Genomic DNA, 16316 nt, shown 5'->3' with positions numbered 1-16316 from the left:
GATCTAAAGAACGCTCCCACGGTGGGGATCGAACCCGTGACCTCCCGGTCGCAAGGCGGACACCATATCCATTACACCACGGCGACCATTTTCGAGGTTTGAAGATGTGTCAGCATCAACGGCCATTCCTCATTTTTCAGGAACGATATCTTCCTGTCATGTTATCCTTACAAGTGTACATTTTGAACACAAGTATTTCTATCAGTGTTTTGATAAGATATTTGAAGTACGAGTCACGAGTCGCGATAGTCGGAGCATTTAATGTTTGCAGATGTTATCGTGTTTTTAATAGTATTGGGGAGTAACGTAATCCATAGTTAGGAAATATCTGATAATAAATATGTACATGATTTTTCTTCCTGAATTAAGGACGTCAAATATAGTTTGTCGTGTATGTATTCATATGTATTATTCTTGATGACTAGTTTGTGCATATAGGGTATTATTTGTTGTTTGGTTTGTTTTTGGGTACCTGCATTGAAGTTCTCATTTATGAACAAATGCCATGGGTTGTTTTATTGCATTTAAGTTTCATGTTTAATATTATGTGCAGTATAAATGTAACTTTATTACACAGTGCCATATATTGCATTAATTCAACTGTAAGATCTTTGATGTTCACAATGCTATAGTAATAATTCAACAGACAGTATCAATTACGGAGACACTACAAAGCAAAAAACAGCGTGTATGGGTTTTAGAATGTGTGGCTATGCTTCAACTCAATTTCGCTGGCGAAAAGAAAATGTTAGAATTCACATAATAACTAAATCATTTGTACTTGTGAATCGACCAAAAACACAAATATCATATATTTAAATTCAATAGGCTTGCACATGGCGATATGGCGATATACGCCGATCACTTCAATAGTTGTGGACTCTTTATATCTGTAGCTACATCACAACGTCACATATGCATAACACAATACCCAAACAGGTTGTATACCCGCACTCCAAAACAGTACAGGTGTGTTACTTATATCTTCTTGAAAGTGCCTTCAACAATTACAATAGCTGTTATTAATGTGTATTCCACTTGGCTTCTTTGAAAATGACAGCTCATCCGTGGAAATAGAGCATATAATAAAATAACTCCCAAAAATGTAAGATAGAACGTTTGTTTTAAATTTCTTCTTGCTTTGTTACTCTATATTATTTAACTCGTATTATTGCATAAACTCTATCTATAATGCCCTCTGGCGGGGTGAAGAAACTTGGCAAAAGGAGGGCTTGAACGGGAGAAATCGTTACTTTACAATGCGATTCACGTGCCGTTAAAGCCCTGTTATGTGTTTTTCATATCCATAAGCTGGTCCACGCGCAGTTACTTCCCTTCTCCAGCCTTCAACGACTTTCCAAGCATAAATGCAATCTCCACGCAGAGTTGTCGTTCCTGGCTCTCACATACAACTCTGCGAAAGGCTCAGCCCTCCATTTTGTCTATAAAATAGATAAAACCGAACAAACGCATTAAACGTATATTTGATTGGATATTTAAGATCGCATGCATTAAATTAAGAAATATGACTTTTAAATGTACGATAAATCGTGCAAAAACTTGCGAGTTTTAATGCAACTCTTTGGAACTAATTTATTGCCCATTTACGCAGATGGAATCATTCCACGCACTTCACAAATGTAAACAATTGAACATATTTTTTTGAGTGACGTTAGGAATTGCTTCGACGTGTGTATGCATGTTGGTTTCTTAACATAAAAAAAACATATCAATTTTATTTAATAATCAATTAAGACTGATATAAGATATCATGGTATGAGATGGTTTTCTTTAATGCAGTGAATGTAATGTAACCGTCGTGCAAGAGATTGTTTAGTATTCTGTAACCTCAATGATGAACGCTTGGAATGATCATGACGTAAATGAGACGCTTTCATAACAATAGTCCGTTCTGAGCCCAACACAGAGGTGAATGTAATGTAACCGTCGTGCAAGAGATTGGCATAAATGGGGAACTGAATAAGCACCAGTTTCTTCATGCATGCAGGAATAATGACTATTTCAAAACACTTTTTAAGTTAAACCATCTGCACTCCCTTGACAACAGCTTTATTTTATTGGCAACGTCAATGAAGTTAAGGTTATTTACTCAACACTTTATAACAAGACAATTGTCTATCAACGATTTTATCACAGATTGACGGCGACACGTGATCGAGTCGTTATCAGTGGAGAACCGAGGTTAAAGGGACATATTGGTACATTTAATGTTAAAAACAAAACATGAATATCCTAAGTACGGTGTGTACAATTTACGTTTAATAGTATTTGTATTTATCTCAAACCGATATATTTACCATGCACGTTTTACTTAAAAAGATATGTTTAACAATACATATGCATTATCGTATCTGGTAGAATATTAAATCATAATTTGTTTCATCTTGAACCTGTACAGATGACAATGCGTCCCTTGTGTGGAACGTTTGACAATTTCAATATGCAAACCATAGATTGGAATTCACGTAAAAAACTATTTGCCTACTAAATAACGCTACACGAACACATATAAGAGATTTAACAATTTTTTTAGGCAATATAGTGTATGTACACAGTATTACCATTGTATCTTGAACGTGGGATGGAAGAGTTGCATGATAATCTTTCAGACCTAAATAAAGCGTGTTTTTTTTTTCTAAAAAATAGTGACGGTTGGTCATCAAGTGGATACATATTTACCCACTTTTGTTTATATTTTAAACTAAGTGAAAATAACATTTTTTTTCATAAACATGTTTTTGCGGTATATATTATTGTATTATATTTGGCAGATTGAACAATTTGTTGCAAAACTGCGAATTAAGGAGCAAGTTATATATGAAAATCGCAAACTTATGGTTATTACAAATCCATGCAGCGTAGTGATTTAAGTAATATTAACTAAAGTTGCTCCAGACATTTGAACAAATACCGTATAAAACGTCGGTATTGCCCTTTAAAGATTTCACAAAATAAAATACTGGGCGTGCTATTATAACACTTTAATTAATGATTTAATTGTCATAAAATGATCATCAGATCATTAAGCAATTTGGTATCATGTGCAGAAATAAATGTACAATAGCCATTCTATCAAAATTGGTTCAAACATTTAAGAACAAAGCATTTTTTAAACATGCCTTTCATTTTCGAGGTTTAGTTTAAACCTATTTATTTTAGCTCGATTGCGTCGAAAGCCTTAGGCTTATATAAACGCTCTCGAGTCCGTTTCCTGGGCCTAGAACCAGTACTTGGTGTCTTTGGGGGAGATCTAAAGAACGCTCCCACGGTGGGGATCGAACCCGTGACCTCCCGGTCGCAAGGCGGACACCATATCCATTACACCACGGCGACCATTTTCGAGGTTTGAAGATGTGTCAGCATCAACGGCCATTCCTCATTTTTCAGGAACGATATCTTCCTGTCATGTTATCCTTACAAGTGTACATTTTGAACACAAGTATTTCTATCAGTGTTTTGATAAGATATTTGAAGTACGAGTCACGAGTCGCGATAGTCGGAGCATTTAATGTTTGCAGATGTTATCGTGTTTTTAATAGTATTGGGGAGTAACGTAATCCATAGTTAGGAAATATCTGATAATAAATATGTACATGATTTTTCTTCCTGAATTAAGGACGTCAAATATAGTTTGTCGTGTATGTATTCATATGTATTATTCTTGATGACTAGTTTGTGCATATAGGGTATTATTTGTTGTTTGGTTTGTTTTTGGGTACCTGCATTGAAGTTCTCATTTATGAACAAATGCCATGGGTTGTTTTATTGCATTTAAGTTTCATGTTTAATATTATGTGCAGTATAAATGTAACTTTATTACACAGTGCCATTTATTGCATTAATTCAACTGTAAGATCTTTGATGTTCACAATGCTATAGTAATAATTCAACAGACAGTATCAATTACGGAGACACTACAAAGCAAAAAACAGCGTGTATGGGTTTTAGAATGTGTGGCTATGCTTCAACTCAATTTCGCTGGCGAAAAGAAAATGTTAGAATTCACATAATAACTAAATCATTTGTACTTGTGAATCGACCAAAAACACAAATATCATATATTTAAATTCAATAGGCTTGCACATGGCGATATGGCGATATACGCCGATCACTTCAATAGTTGTGGACTCTTTATATCTGTAGCTACATCACAACGTCACATATGCATAACACAATACCCAAACAGGTTGTATACCCGCACTCCAAAACAGTACAGGTGTGTTACTTATATCTTCTTGAAAGTGCCTTCAACAATTACAATAGCTGTTATTAATGTGTATTCCACTTGGCTTCTTTGAAAATGACAGCTCATCCGTGGAAATAGAGCATATAATAAAATAACTCCCAAAAATGTAAGATAGAACGTTTGTTTTAAATTTCTTCTTGCTTTGTTACTCTATATTATTTAACTCGTATTATTGCATAAACTCTATCTATAATGCCCTCTGGCGGGGTGAAGAAACTTGGCAAAAGGAGGGCTTGAACGGGAGAAATCGTTACTTTACAATGCGATTCACGTGCCGTTAAAGCCCTGTTATGTGTTTTTCATATCCATAAGCTGGTCCACGCGCAGTTACTTCCCTTCTCCAGCCTTCAACGACTTTCCAAGCATAAATGCAATCTCCACGCAGAGTTGTCGTTCCTGGCTCTCACATACAACTCTGCGAAAGGCTCAGCCCTCCATTTTGTCTATAAAATAGATAAAACCGAACAAACGCATTAAACGTATATTTGATTGGATATTTAAGATCGCATGCATTAAATTAAGAAATATGACTTTTAAATGTACGATAAATCGTGCAAAAACTTGCGAGTTTTAATGCAACTCTTTGGAACTAATTTATTGCCCATTTACGCAGATGGAATCATTCCACGCACTTCACAAATGTAAACAATTGAACATATTTTTTTGAGTGACGTTAGGAATTGCTTCGACGTGTGTATGCATGTTGGTTTCTTAACATAAAAAAAAACATATCAATTTTATTTAATAATCAATTAAGACTGATATAAGATATCATGGTATGAGATGGTTTTCTTTAATGCAGTGAATGTAATGTAACCGTCGTGCAAGAGATTGTTTAGTATTCTGTAACCTCAATGATGAACGCTTGGAATGATCATGACGTAAATGAGACGCTTTTATAACAATAGTCCGTTCTGAGCCCAACACAGAGGTGAATGTAATGTAACCGTCGTGCAAGAGATTGGCATAAATGGGGAACTGAATAAGCACCAGTTTCTTCATGCATGCAGGAATAATGACTATTTCAAAACACTTTTTAAGTTAAACCATCTGCACTCCCTTGACAACAGCTTTATTTTATTGGCAACGTCAATGAAGTTAAGGTTATTTACTCAACACTTTATAACAAGACAATTGTCTAACAACGATTTTATCACAGATTGACGGCGACACGTGATCGAGTCGTTATCAGTGGAGAACAGAGGTTAAAGGGACATATTGGTACATTTAATGTTAAAAACAAAACATGAATATCCTAAGTACGGTGTGTACAATTTACGTTTAATAGTATTTGTATTTATCTCAAACCGATATATTTACCATGCACGTTTTACTTAAAAAGATATGTTTAACAATACATATGCATTATCGTATCTGGTAGAATATTAAATCATAATTTGTTTCATCTTGAACCTGTACAGATGACAATGCGTCCCTTGTGTGGAACGTTTGACAATTTCAATATGCAAACCATAGATTGGAATTCACGTAAAAAACTATTTGCCTACTAAATAACGCTACACGAACACATATAAGAGATTTAACAATTTTTTTAGGCAATATAGTGTATGTACACAGTATTACCATTGTATCTTGAACGTGGGATGGAAGAGTTGCATGATAATCTTTCAGACCTAAATAAAGCGTGTTTTTTTTTCTAAAAAATGCTGACGGTTGGTCATCAAGTGGATACATATTTACCCACTTTTGTTTATATTTTAAACTAAGTGAAAATAACATTTTTTTTCATAAACATGTTTTTGCGGTATATAGTATTGTATTATATTTGGCAGATTGAACAATTTGTTGCAAAACTGCGAATTAAGGAGCAAGTTATATATGAAAATCGCAAACTTATGGTTATTACAAATCCATGCAGCGTAGTGATTTAAGTAATATTAACTAAAGTTGCTCCAGACATTTGAACAAATACCGTATAAAACGTCGGTATTGCCCTTTAAAGATTTCACAAAATAAAATACTGGGCGTGCTATTATAACACTTTAATTAATGATTTAATTGTCATAAAATGATCATCAGATCATTAAGCAATTTGGTATCATGTGCAGAAATAAATGTACAATAGCCATTCTATCAAAATTGGTTCAAACATTTAAGAACAAAGCATTTTTTAAACATGCCTTTCATTTTCGAGGTTTGAAGATGTGTCAGCATCAACGGCCATTCCTCATTTTTCAGGAACGATATCTTCCTGTCATGTTATCCTTACAAGTGTACATTTTGAACACAAGTATTTCTATCAGTGTTTTGATAAGATATTTGAAGTACGAGTCACGAGTCGCGATAGTCGGAGCATTTAATGTTTGCAGATGTTATCGTGTTTTTAATAGTATTGGGGAGTAACGTAATCCATAATTAGGAAATATCTGATAATAAATATGTACATTATTTTTCTTCCTGAATTAAGGACGTCAAATATAGTTTGTCGTGTATGTATTCATATTTATTATTCTTGATGACTAGTTTGTGCATATAGGGTATTATTTGTTGTTTGGTTTGTTTTTGGGTACCTGCATTGAAGTTCTCATTTATGAACAAATGCCATGGGTTGTTTTATTGCATTTAAGTTTCATGTTTAATATTATGTGCAGTATAAATGTAACTTTATTACACAGTGCCATATATTGCATTAATTCAACTGTAAGATCTTTGATGTTCACAATGCTATAGTAATAATTCAACAGACAGTATCAATTACGGAGACACTACAAAGCAAAAAACAGCGTGTATGGGTTTTAGAATGTGTGGCTATGCTTCAACTCAATTTCGCTGGCGAAAAGAAAATGTTAGAATTCACATAATAACTAAATCATTTGTACTTGTGAATTGACCAAAAACACAAATATCATATATTTAAATTCAATAGGCTTGCACATGGCGATATGGCGATATACGCCGATCACTTCAATAGTTGTGGACTCTTTATATCTGTAGCTACATCACAACGTCACATATGCATAACACAATACCCAAACAGGTTGTATACCCGCACTCCAAAACAGTACAGGTGTGTTACTTATATCTTCTTGAAAGTGCCTTCAACAATTACAATAGCTGTTATTAATGTGTATTCCACTTGGCTTCTTTGAAAATGACAGCTCATCCGTGGAAATAGAGCATATTATAAAATAACTCCCAAAAATGTAAGATAGAACGTTTGTTTTAAATTTCTTCTTGCTTTGTTACTCTATATTATTTAACTCGTATTATTGCATAAACTCTATCTATAATGCCCTCTGGCGGGGTGAAGAAACTTGGCAAAAGGAGGGCTTGAACGGGAGAAATCGTTACTTTACAATGCGATTCACGTGCCGTTAAAGCCCTGTTATGTGTTTTTCATATCCATAAGCTGGTCCACGCGCAGTTACTTCCCTTCTCCAGCCTTCAACGACTTTCCAAGCATAAATGCAATCTCCACGCAGAGTTGTCGTTCCTGGCTCTCACATACAACTCTGCGAAAGGCTCAGCCCTCCATTTTGTCTATAAAATAGATAAAACCGAAAAAAACGCATTAAACGTATATTTGATTGGATATTTAAGATCGCATGCATTAAATTAAGAAATATGACTTTTAAATGTACGATAAATCGTGCAAAAACTTGCGAGTTTTAATGCAACTCTTTGGAACTAATTTATTGCCCATTTACGCAGATGGAATCATTCCACGCACTTCACAAATGTAAACAATTGAACATATTTTTTTGAGTGACGTTAGGAATTGCTTCGACGTGTGTATGCATGTTGGTTTCTTAACATAAAAAAAACATATCAATTTTATTTAATAATCAATTAAGACTGATATAAGATATCATGGTATGAGATGGTTTTCTTTAATGCAGTGAATGTAATGTAACCGTCGTGCAAGAGATTGTTTAGTATTCTGTAACCTCAATGATGAACGCTTGGAATGATCATGACGTAAATGAGACGCTTTCATAACAATAGTCCGTTCTGAGCCCAACACAGAGGTGAATGTAATGTAACCGTCGTGCAAGAGATTGGCATAAATGGGGAACTGAATAAGCACCAGTTTCTTCATGCATGCAGGAATAATGACTATTTCAAAACACTTTTTAAGTTAAACCATCTGCACTCCCTTGACAACAGCTTTATTTTATTGGCAACGTCAATGAAGTTAAGGTTATTTACTCAACACTTTCAAAAGACTATGCAGTAAATTTAAGTGTTTATGTACCTTCAACGATCCTGCTGTGAATTCCAAAATAATTCCTCATTTCTTACTTTGCGCGGCTGCATTTAAACTTTGCATTAATCCACTGTTTAAACGCATTTTAAATCGAAAACTGCCTATCGAGTGAGGCATATGTAAAACACAACCTCGAACTGTATTGAAATAATCGAATTATTTTGTCGATGTCGAATGAACAAAACATATTGTTTTCAATGTTATTTAAAATTATTTTGGTATGTGTGAGTTGTTTATGCAATAATAGCAAAAATACACATTTTCTCGGACATGATCATCTGCGGGCGCTCGAAAAATATAAATACCATAATCTAGAAATGAAGAACCCCGTTCTTAACTGCATAACACAAATCCCAAGAACGATAATTAATAGGGACAAATTCGTATCCATTCCATATTTAAGAATAATGGTTTCAATACACTAAATCTACAGTATAAAACCGATGCAACGGGTTAAGTTATACTTTTATCTATGTAAATACAGAGATCGATAAACCGTGTTATAATAAATTAAAATGGCTTATTTGTGAATTTCTAACTATCCATTTATTTGATTCAAATAATTATTATTCTTGACAACCTGCAGTCAATATATTCTGCTTGTTTATGTTTTCACCTTTTTTCCGAAAATTTTTAATTAACAGTGGTTTCCCGTAAATGACGTCGAAATAAACCGTCGCTTCCATTAAATGACGTGATGTATTTGTATTGTCGTACAAACTTGTTTTTGCTCATTTTATTCACTTATTGTGAAAATGTGCATGCTTTTATAAATAAACGATACGAAACGAAGAAGAGATTAACCAAGTAAAATCAATAAATATCAGTGACTAAATTGTGATGATTTCGATGACACTGTAACGCCGTGGTCAAGTATCTTTCACATTCCGTTGGTGATTCAAACAGATAACTTAAACCAATCGTGTGGTGGATGATATTTGCCCGTCAAATTTTTACATTAATTGCTAATGTTTCAACAATCAAAAATATAATAAAACAAACAAGATAAGATCATTTTATCATGAATGATGTATTATATAAAATCAATTAATTGATTTGTTCAACTTTTTTTTTTATCCGGATGGTACGAGCCATTTGTTTGATGTCTTAGCTATTGACTTGGTGTGTTGTTTCTTGATGCATGCTTCAAAAACATAACGATCGCCCGCTGCACTACAATGATTTTGTTCTTGAGATTAACAACATCAATCAAATAAAATGTAACATACATTATTAAACTAACGCATTTGCTTATGCATGCGGGCTAAAGATAATTTATCACGCCGCAATCTTTCTCTTAGTTGTTAACATGGTTTCTTTTATGTGACAGGTTTTGTTAATTGACAATGACTTATTCTTTTTAAAAATTAGTAAACAATATTTTGCAACATACTTAATAAAAAATCTGACATTTACGCGCGATGTTTCATATGTTCGCGTAATAATTTCTGCGGTAAGGCTAATTGTCCCAAAATTTAAAACTAAGGACTACAAGCTCGAGAGGTTTGTGTACAAGCTCGAGAGGTTTGTGTAAGCCATTCTGCTTGTTGAGATAAGAAATATTTTTACCTAAGAGGGCATCTGCAGAATAGAGACTTCAAATTAATTTTAAAAATTGCACAAAAAACGCCGGGTGCATATCAATAATTCGCCTTGTCTGCATGCCGTTCTTAAGACTTATTGATGTCGTCAAGTGTTTTGATACAGAAAATATTCGTCAAGATAAATGCATACTTGCATTTCCCTGATAGAAATGCCGTGCGTAATCCGCGTAAATAAGGAAATATGATAACTTAGACATTAATCTACATTAAAAAGCAGTTGCATTTTCCTTACAACGATGCCGTTCTTAAACATCATGACGGTCAGCATGCAATAAACAGCGATATTAATCCTGATAAACAAAAAAGTGCACTTTGCGTTCTTCTTTTTTCAGTAGCTGCGATATCGTTTGAAACGCTGAACACAATGAAGGACACAAAAATACTTAAATAGTGGATGTGCGTTGACGAAAACCAGTATTGTGTGGCCCCTAAATTGTTTGTCGTCGCTTATCTCGAATTTTTATTTTAAATTGAAGCACATCAAAAGTCAAATTCAATTTCATGCACAAACTCTTCTTAGTTTCAACATCGAAGTCAGTAACATATAGCTAAACCAATATTTGATGCTATTATCTCATCCTTGAAAAATAATGAATATGGCTTCTGTGCAAAGTATAAGATAAAAAAGCCTCGGTTGCATCAAAAACAGAGAAGCCTCTAGTAAAATGGTCGTTCACTACATAATCGAGTAAAAAACTTTTTAAACACAAAGCAGAGTACAAAACACTATGTTTTAAGCCGGTCTATCCAAAAGATACTAGTATAGGCTGAGAACAATACAACACCGAATTTCAAAAACATATCAATAATTGTTGACACACATAACGTTTAAAGCCAAACACTTTGCCTCTGACCATGAAATTAAATACATGTTAATCAATACATATAGATGCAATTTTAAAGTGTGTAAATTGTCATTAAATCTATAGCCTGGTGAGCAAGTAATTTATTATGTTTCATACGCTTACGCTTTTAAAACCGAAAGTATGATTTCTATACGTATACTTCAATTCGACAAACACGATTATTTTTCAGTTTTAAAACGAAAAAAAAGACGGATTTCTACCTTGTAACCACCAGATATATTCTAATTGGCATAGATAAAATAAAATTTTTAGGCTTGTTAGCAAGTAATTTATATTTCAAACGGTACCGCTTTTAAACCCGAAAGTAGGATTTCTAGACGTAAACGTCTATTTCGACAACCACGATTATTTTTAAGTTTTAAAGGGCAAAAAGACGGATTTCTGCCTTGAAACCATCAGATATATTCTAATTGGAATAGATAAAATATGTTTCTTATTTTTACTTAAATTTACTATGCCAAGTAAGTTGTGTGGCTTTAAATACCCTTAGCATCGGTCAAAATATGTGCACGCTACACAATAAACCAATAGTTACTTTTCTGTTTAAGTGTTGCTTCATTTTTAAAATCATTAACATACTATGATACAAACATACTAATGTAACTTTATAAATGTATACATACAATTGGTCCATATATTCAGGTATGCATCTTTCTTTTTTTTTGCAAAACGTGATCGAAAAAAAATTCGTAATTATCTCACAATGTACACCTACCATTGAGTCTTTTGAAACGTAATATGTTATAACCATCCTTGCAGAATACACAGCTTACAACTTGTCGTAGGATTTATTATAAATATTATGGATTATGCTTATGGAAACTAAATTAATTTACTTACCGATGTTTTCTGCTTTCAATTTGTTGATAGTTATTAGATCGGTCAAGCCACACACAAATATCAGGTAGAATCCGAATGCATTCGCCATTTCTTATTCTTTTGAAACGCTATGCGAACATAAAAAAATGATTAAGATTCAGTATGCCTACGTATACACCAAATAATTGGTTAAACCGTTTCCGAATGTCAAATAATTATCCTATTTCGTAGCGTGAGTATAAAATCGTTGTTCAATCGAGAGAAGGCACATCTTTGGCAAGGTATCATTTAAACAGTTCCAACTACCGCTCCGGTGTCAGCATGTGTAGATATGAGAACTGTCCATCAATGATCTTTACACAGCTGAAGGCGTCTCGTACAGAAGTTATCATTAGAAATCGAGGGGATGGTAAAGGGGCGTTTAAAAGGAATTGTGGATAGCTTTGAACTGCAATGTTCAACAAAATATGTATATTCTCTTCAAGATGTTTACAATCTTACACTTATAATAACTAATATTTATCTCTAAATTTATTATAAACCGGATGTTACACTTTTTTTAATGTTTTCAGTGGCATAGCTGCTATTAGGCATAGCGGGCCCGGGCCTACAATTTTTTTTTAAACATGAACAAAATAAAAATGCTTTATCTTCGAAAAACGCATCAAAATGTTGACATTGAGATAAAACAGTAAAATATCAAAGACAAACAGGCCAAAGTCTTATATTTTCTTATCTTATTATTTGTATAGAAATGCTTTAAATCTCACAACAGGCGTAATAGGATTTAAAAAATTTTCAGGGGGAGGACCCCCGGATCCCCATTTGTATGTATCATATCCGGGCCTACAGCTCAAAAAATGCTAGCTACGCCCCTGGTTTTGTATATAAAATGTTTATGATTTTTTGTAAATGGTTAGTGTGTATGTTGTGCGTATATGGTATGTGTATATACAACATCCATGTGAATTTGTGGTATAAATTCACACATTTATTGATTACTTTTATAAATAATATACATGTACACATGTCTCTGTTTATTGAACGTTTGCAGGATTTAAACATGTACAATTCCAAGATATATACGATTGATTCTGAAACGAATTCTGATACAATGGTTCAGAATAATAAATCGGAAATGATTAATATTATGAAAATGGAAAACCTCGAGTGCAAAAGTAAGGAATTACAAAGGTGCCATGCACTTTTGGTAAAAGTGCTCAAGGAAAAAAGATAACTTTTGCCAAAGGTAATCCAAATCTGAATGGCTGTTTTTTATTGACGTGACATGGAATTCATAAGTTCTTGCTCAATGCTAAAGAGCTACAGATGAAACTTTTTTTTTAAGTCAAATTTTGGTTTGAGCTATTCTTGCTTTTTTTTAAACAACACTACAGTTATTCTTGCGTGCAAAACTACTATGTCAAACGCATTTCTAATAATTGCGAATTACCCTCAAGGTATTATTTGATTATAAGTATTTATCGAAAATAGATATGAATTATCAAATCGTGAAGATATTTGTAAGGGAGGTTATATTTCAGATCATGTATAATACTCCAGATATATTTGATAACAGAGCTGATACGCTGTCTTTATTGATTACTTTTTCTTAATGTTGTACAGTAACTTCTTCCGGGTAAGTGACAAACAATGACCAGTAAAGGCTTATGGTCGAGTATGACTTTTACTGTAATTAGTGCTGTGGGACAAAAAGTTATGGCACTTCATTCTTCAATCAGATTGCGTATGAACGATCGCAATATAAATAACAACGTAAAACGCCAAACGTTTTATCATTACTCCTTCAAAATAATAAAACAAACGAAACTAATTTTCGCACAAGTCGGTTCTGGATCAAAGATGCATATAATATCATTAGTAAATCTAGCAGTCTAATAAGCACGCCCACCAAAGTATAATGGATGTGTGAAGAAAATAAAAGCCCCCCCCCCCCTTCTCCCATTTTTGGTCATACAAGGACAGTTATTAAATTATATTTATTGTTTCAATCGTTGTTTCAGTTTTAAATGAAAAAACATCACGGTTGAAATGATTTTGACACCGGGCGTTTAAAATGAGAATCAGTATGGGATGCATAAAATGCAGATCTTAGTGGTATTCCATAGGTATTAATATTATCGACATGTGTGACACAATTCTTATGTTGCCGCCGTGTAAACAAACACTAAACAACATTATAATGACACATTACTATGGCAACTCAAGTATGCTCTTGTTTGGCAATTTTTACAATAATATAATATGTTGCGATGTGATAGTGCAAGTCTTCCATATTCTCCTGTTGTTATTAACAGTGCCCTCCTTCTTGTCTGAGGCGTCAAGACCTTCGAATTATTCACCTTCATCGTCAATCGAAAGAATTAAATATTAATACTACTAAGTGTGATAACATATTTTCACATTCTCAATTTTAAGTTTCTGTCTTAATGGCAACTTTTCGTTTAATTTTACTCAGCAGGTGATGTCAAATATGAAATTCATAAAACTAACCAAGAACTTTTTTTCAAAATGCATTAACTCATTTGAATGAGTATTAGTATAAAGGAGAAAAACATTGCGTCTAATATTAATATTTATCATTGAACAATGAAATTTTCGCTTATGATCACATTTCTATTTTTAGGTGCGTACATTACTATTTAATGGGATGTGAGTGTAAATAAACGCGCCCTGTCGAGATTCACATTACTTATTAGGAAAGGGCGCATTAATTTGGATAAAAACGGTATTCATGTTTTGTATTCAACCGACAATTGAGTGCAATTGTTTATAATGAAATCAAAATATTTAATGTATTCGTTAATATTGAGCTAAAAATCATATTTGAGATGTACGTAAACGATTCGAATTCATTTTAAGGTTCATGGGGGGGGGGGGGGGATAACATTCATTAAAACTTCGCTTTGGTTTTTCTTCATTGAATGTGGTAAAATATGGTCAAACTATATATCATTTTAAAGCTAAAGACGGATAGAATAACATAAACACATTTTTGACAGTCAATATTTGTGTGCTTTATTCATATTTTGGTTTGAAACCAATACATTTTTACACTTATTTACAAAATCTCAATCTAAAGTTAGGAAGGATATGCACTACCTTAAGTTGAATAAATACAAAGCTATATATATACAAGGTCAAGTTAGCAACATTTCACAGAAAATTATTGTCATAAAACAACAAATGAGTTTTTATTCAACTGCCTTTTTTGGATAAATATCCTAAACAAAGTTCTAAAAATAACTTAAACGTAACTACTTTCTAAAAATCCAGGTATGGTGGATAATAAGAGTCACAATTCTATTTCAAAGGCTTAACAATTTTGTTATTTACCTCTCAACCAAATTGCAAATTTTAAACCATCTCAAATTAAAATAGCTGGCAGACGACATATAAAATTGTAAAGGAATATAAAGAAATTGGCAAAACGATTGATTTTATATTTCGATTCCTTCTACCCATTTTGAAAGCGTGGCCATCGCTGTGATCCGTAGAAAAACGTGCAAAACAAATCGGTCGAAACCACGTGCAGTGGTGAGAAAACCGGGTATGTGTTTACACATACCTGAGGAAACACATACTTAGTTTGACAGTTGGGTGGCAACTAGTAAAACAACTATTAACATTAATCAGCAAGAGATCGCACTAAATAATAGAAATGACCACGTAGAGATATCATCACTTACCTTATTACATATATTTTCCAGCTGAAAATTGTCCCTCACACGTCTTTTTTAGTTTATTTGTATTGTTTTTCTTGAGCCGAAGTGCATCTCACAGAATATCCATCCAACTTCCGTTGTTTTCACTTTCGTTATTAAAAACTCCGTTTAAAAGAATTATTTCTACTTTTAGATTGTTAAAGCGATGTATTATTATATATTATCGATAGAATAGTATACCGTGATGAATTGAACAGAGTTACGTATCGATCTTTCTATCAGTCTGTAAGCGTACTATTTTATGCGCAAAAATATATGTCGTGTGATTCGACAACGAGTGTAAACATTGGTGAAATGCTTCTTACATAGTTATTCTTTTGAGTGTGTATGAGGTCTGATCGTGCAGTTTGCAAACATCAACGGAAAGATTACAATCCAATGCATTTGTCATCGTCAACCGTTTGGAATGTCAATTAGGCGATGAGTAAGTTTTTAGCATGTTTCTTTCTATTTTATTAATTTAAAAATGGCTGCCCCCATGGTGATGAAATGACATGTGTTCGTGTTTTGATATTTCTAGATATGTAAACTTTTCTTACTATTTAAGCGTAACTTGCCCTCGTCAATGTCGATATTATTCACTAGTTATATAATTTTCCGCCGAAATACGTGGAATAAACATGATTCAGATTTTTGAAAATAATGTATATTTAAGTGTTAAAATCGCTTTGTATTTTGATTGATTTTGTGGATGCTATGATACGTTGATGTACAAAATTGGTAGCACTTTGAAGGAAAAACATCCTTTAAAGCATATATGTATACATTTTCAATGTGGCACTCTTC

At 33.3% G+C, this 16316-nt stretch overlaps 2 long non-coding RNA genes across 2 annotated transcripts; both read right to left on the bottom strand.

Moving 5' to 3' along the window:
* Window positions 1-510: 510 nt before the first annotated feature.
* Window positions 511-16010, bottom strand: LOC127865865 (uncharacterized). Its single transcript, XR_008042801.1, has 2 exons — window positions 15495-16010; window positions 511-1442 (listed from the first exon to the last, which is right to left on the bottom strand). It is a non-coding gene; the product is annotated as an uncharacterized LOC127865865 (long non-coding RNA).
* LOC127865860 (uncharacterized) lies at window positions 6837-12384 on the bottom strand. Its single transcript, XR_008042793.1, has 2 exons — window positions 11806-12384; window positions 6837-7768 (listed from the first exon to the last, which is right to left on the bottom strand). It is a non-coding gene; the product is annotated as an uncharacterized LOC127865860 (long non-coding RNA).
* Window positions 16011-16316: the final 306 nt, after the last annotated feature.

This window comes from Dreissena polymorpha, chromosome 2, assembly GCF_020536995.1.
Source record: "Dreissena polymorpha isolate Duluth1 chromosome 2, UMN_Dpol_1.0, whole genome shotgun sequence".
NCBI lineage: Eukaryota > Metazoa > Mollusca > Bivalvia > Myida > Dreissenidae > Dreissena > Dreissena polymorpha.
This window is presented reverse-complemented; position numbering and strand designations above follow the sequence as displayed.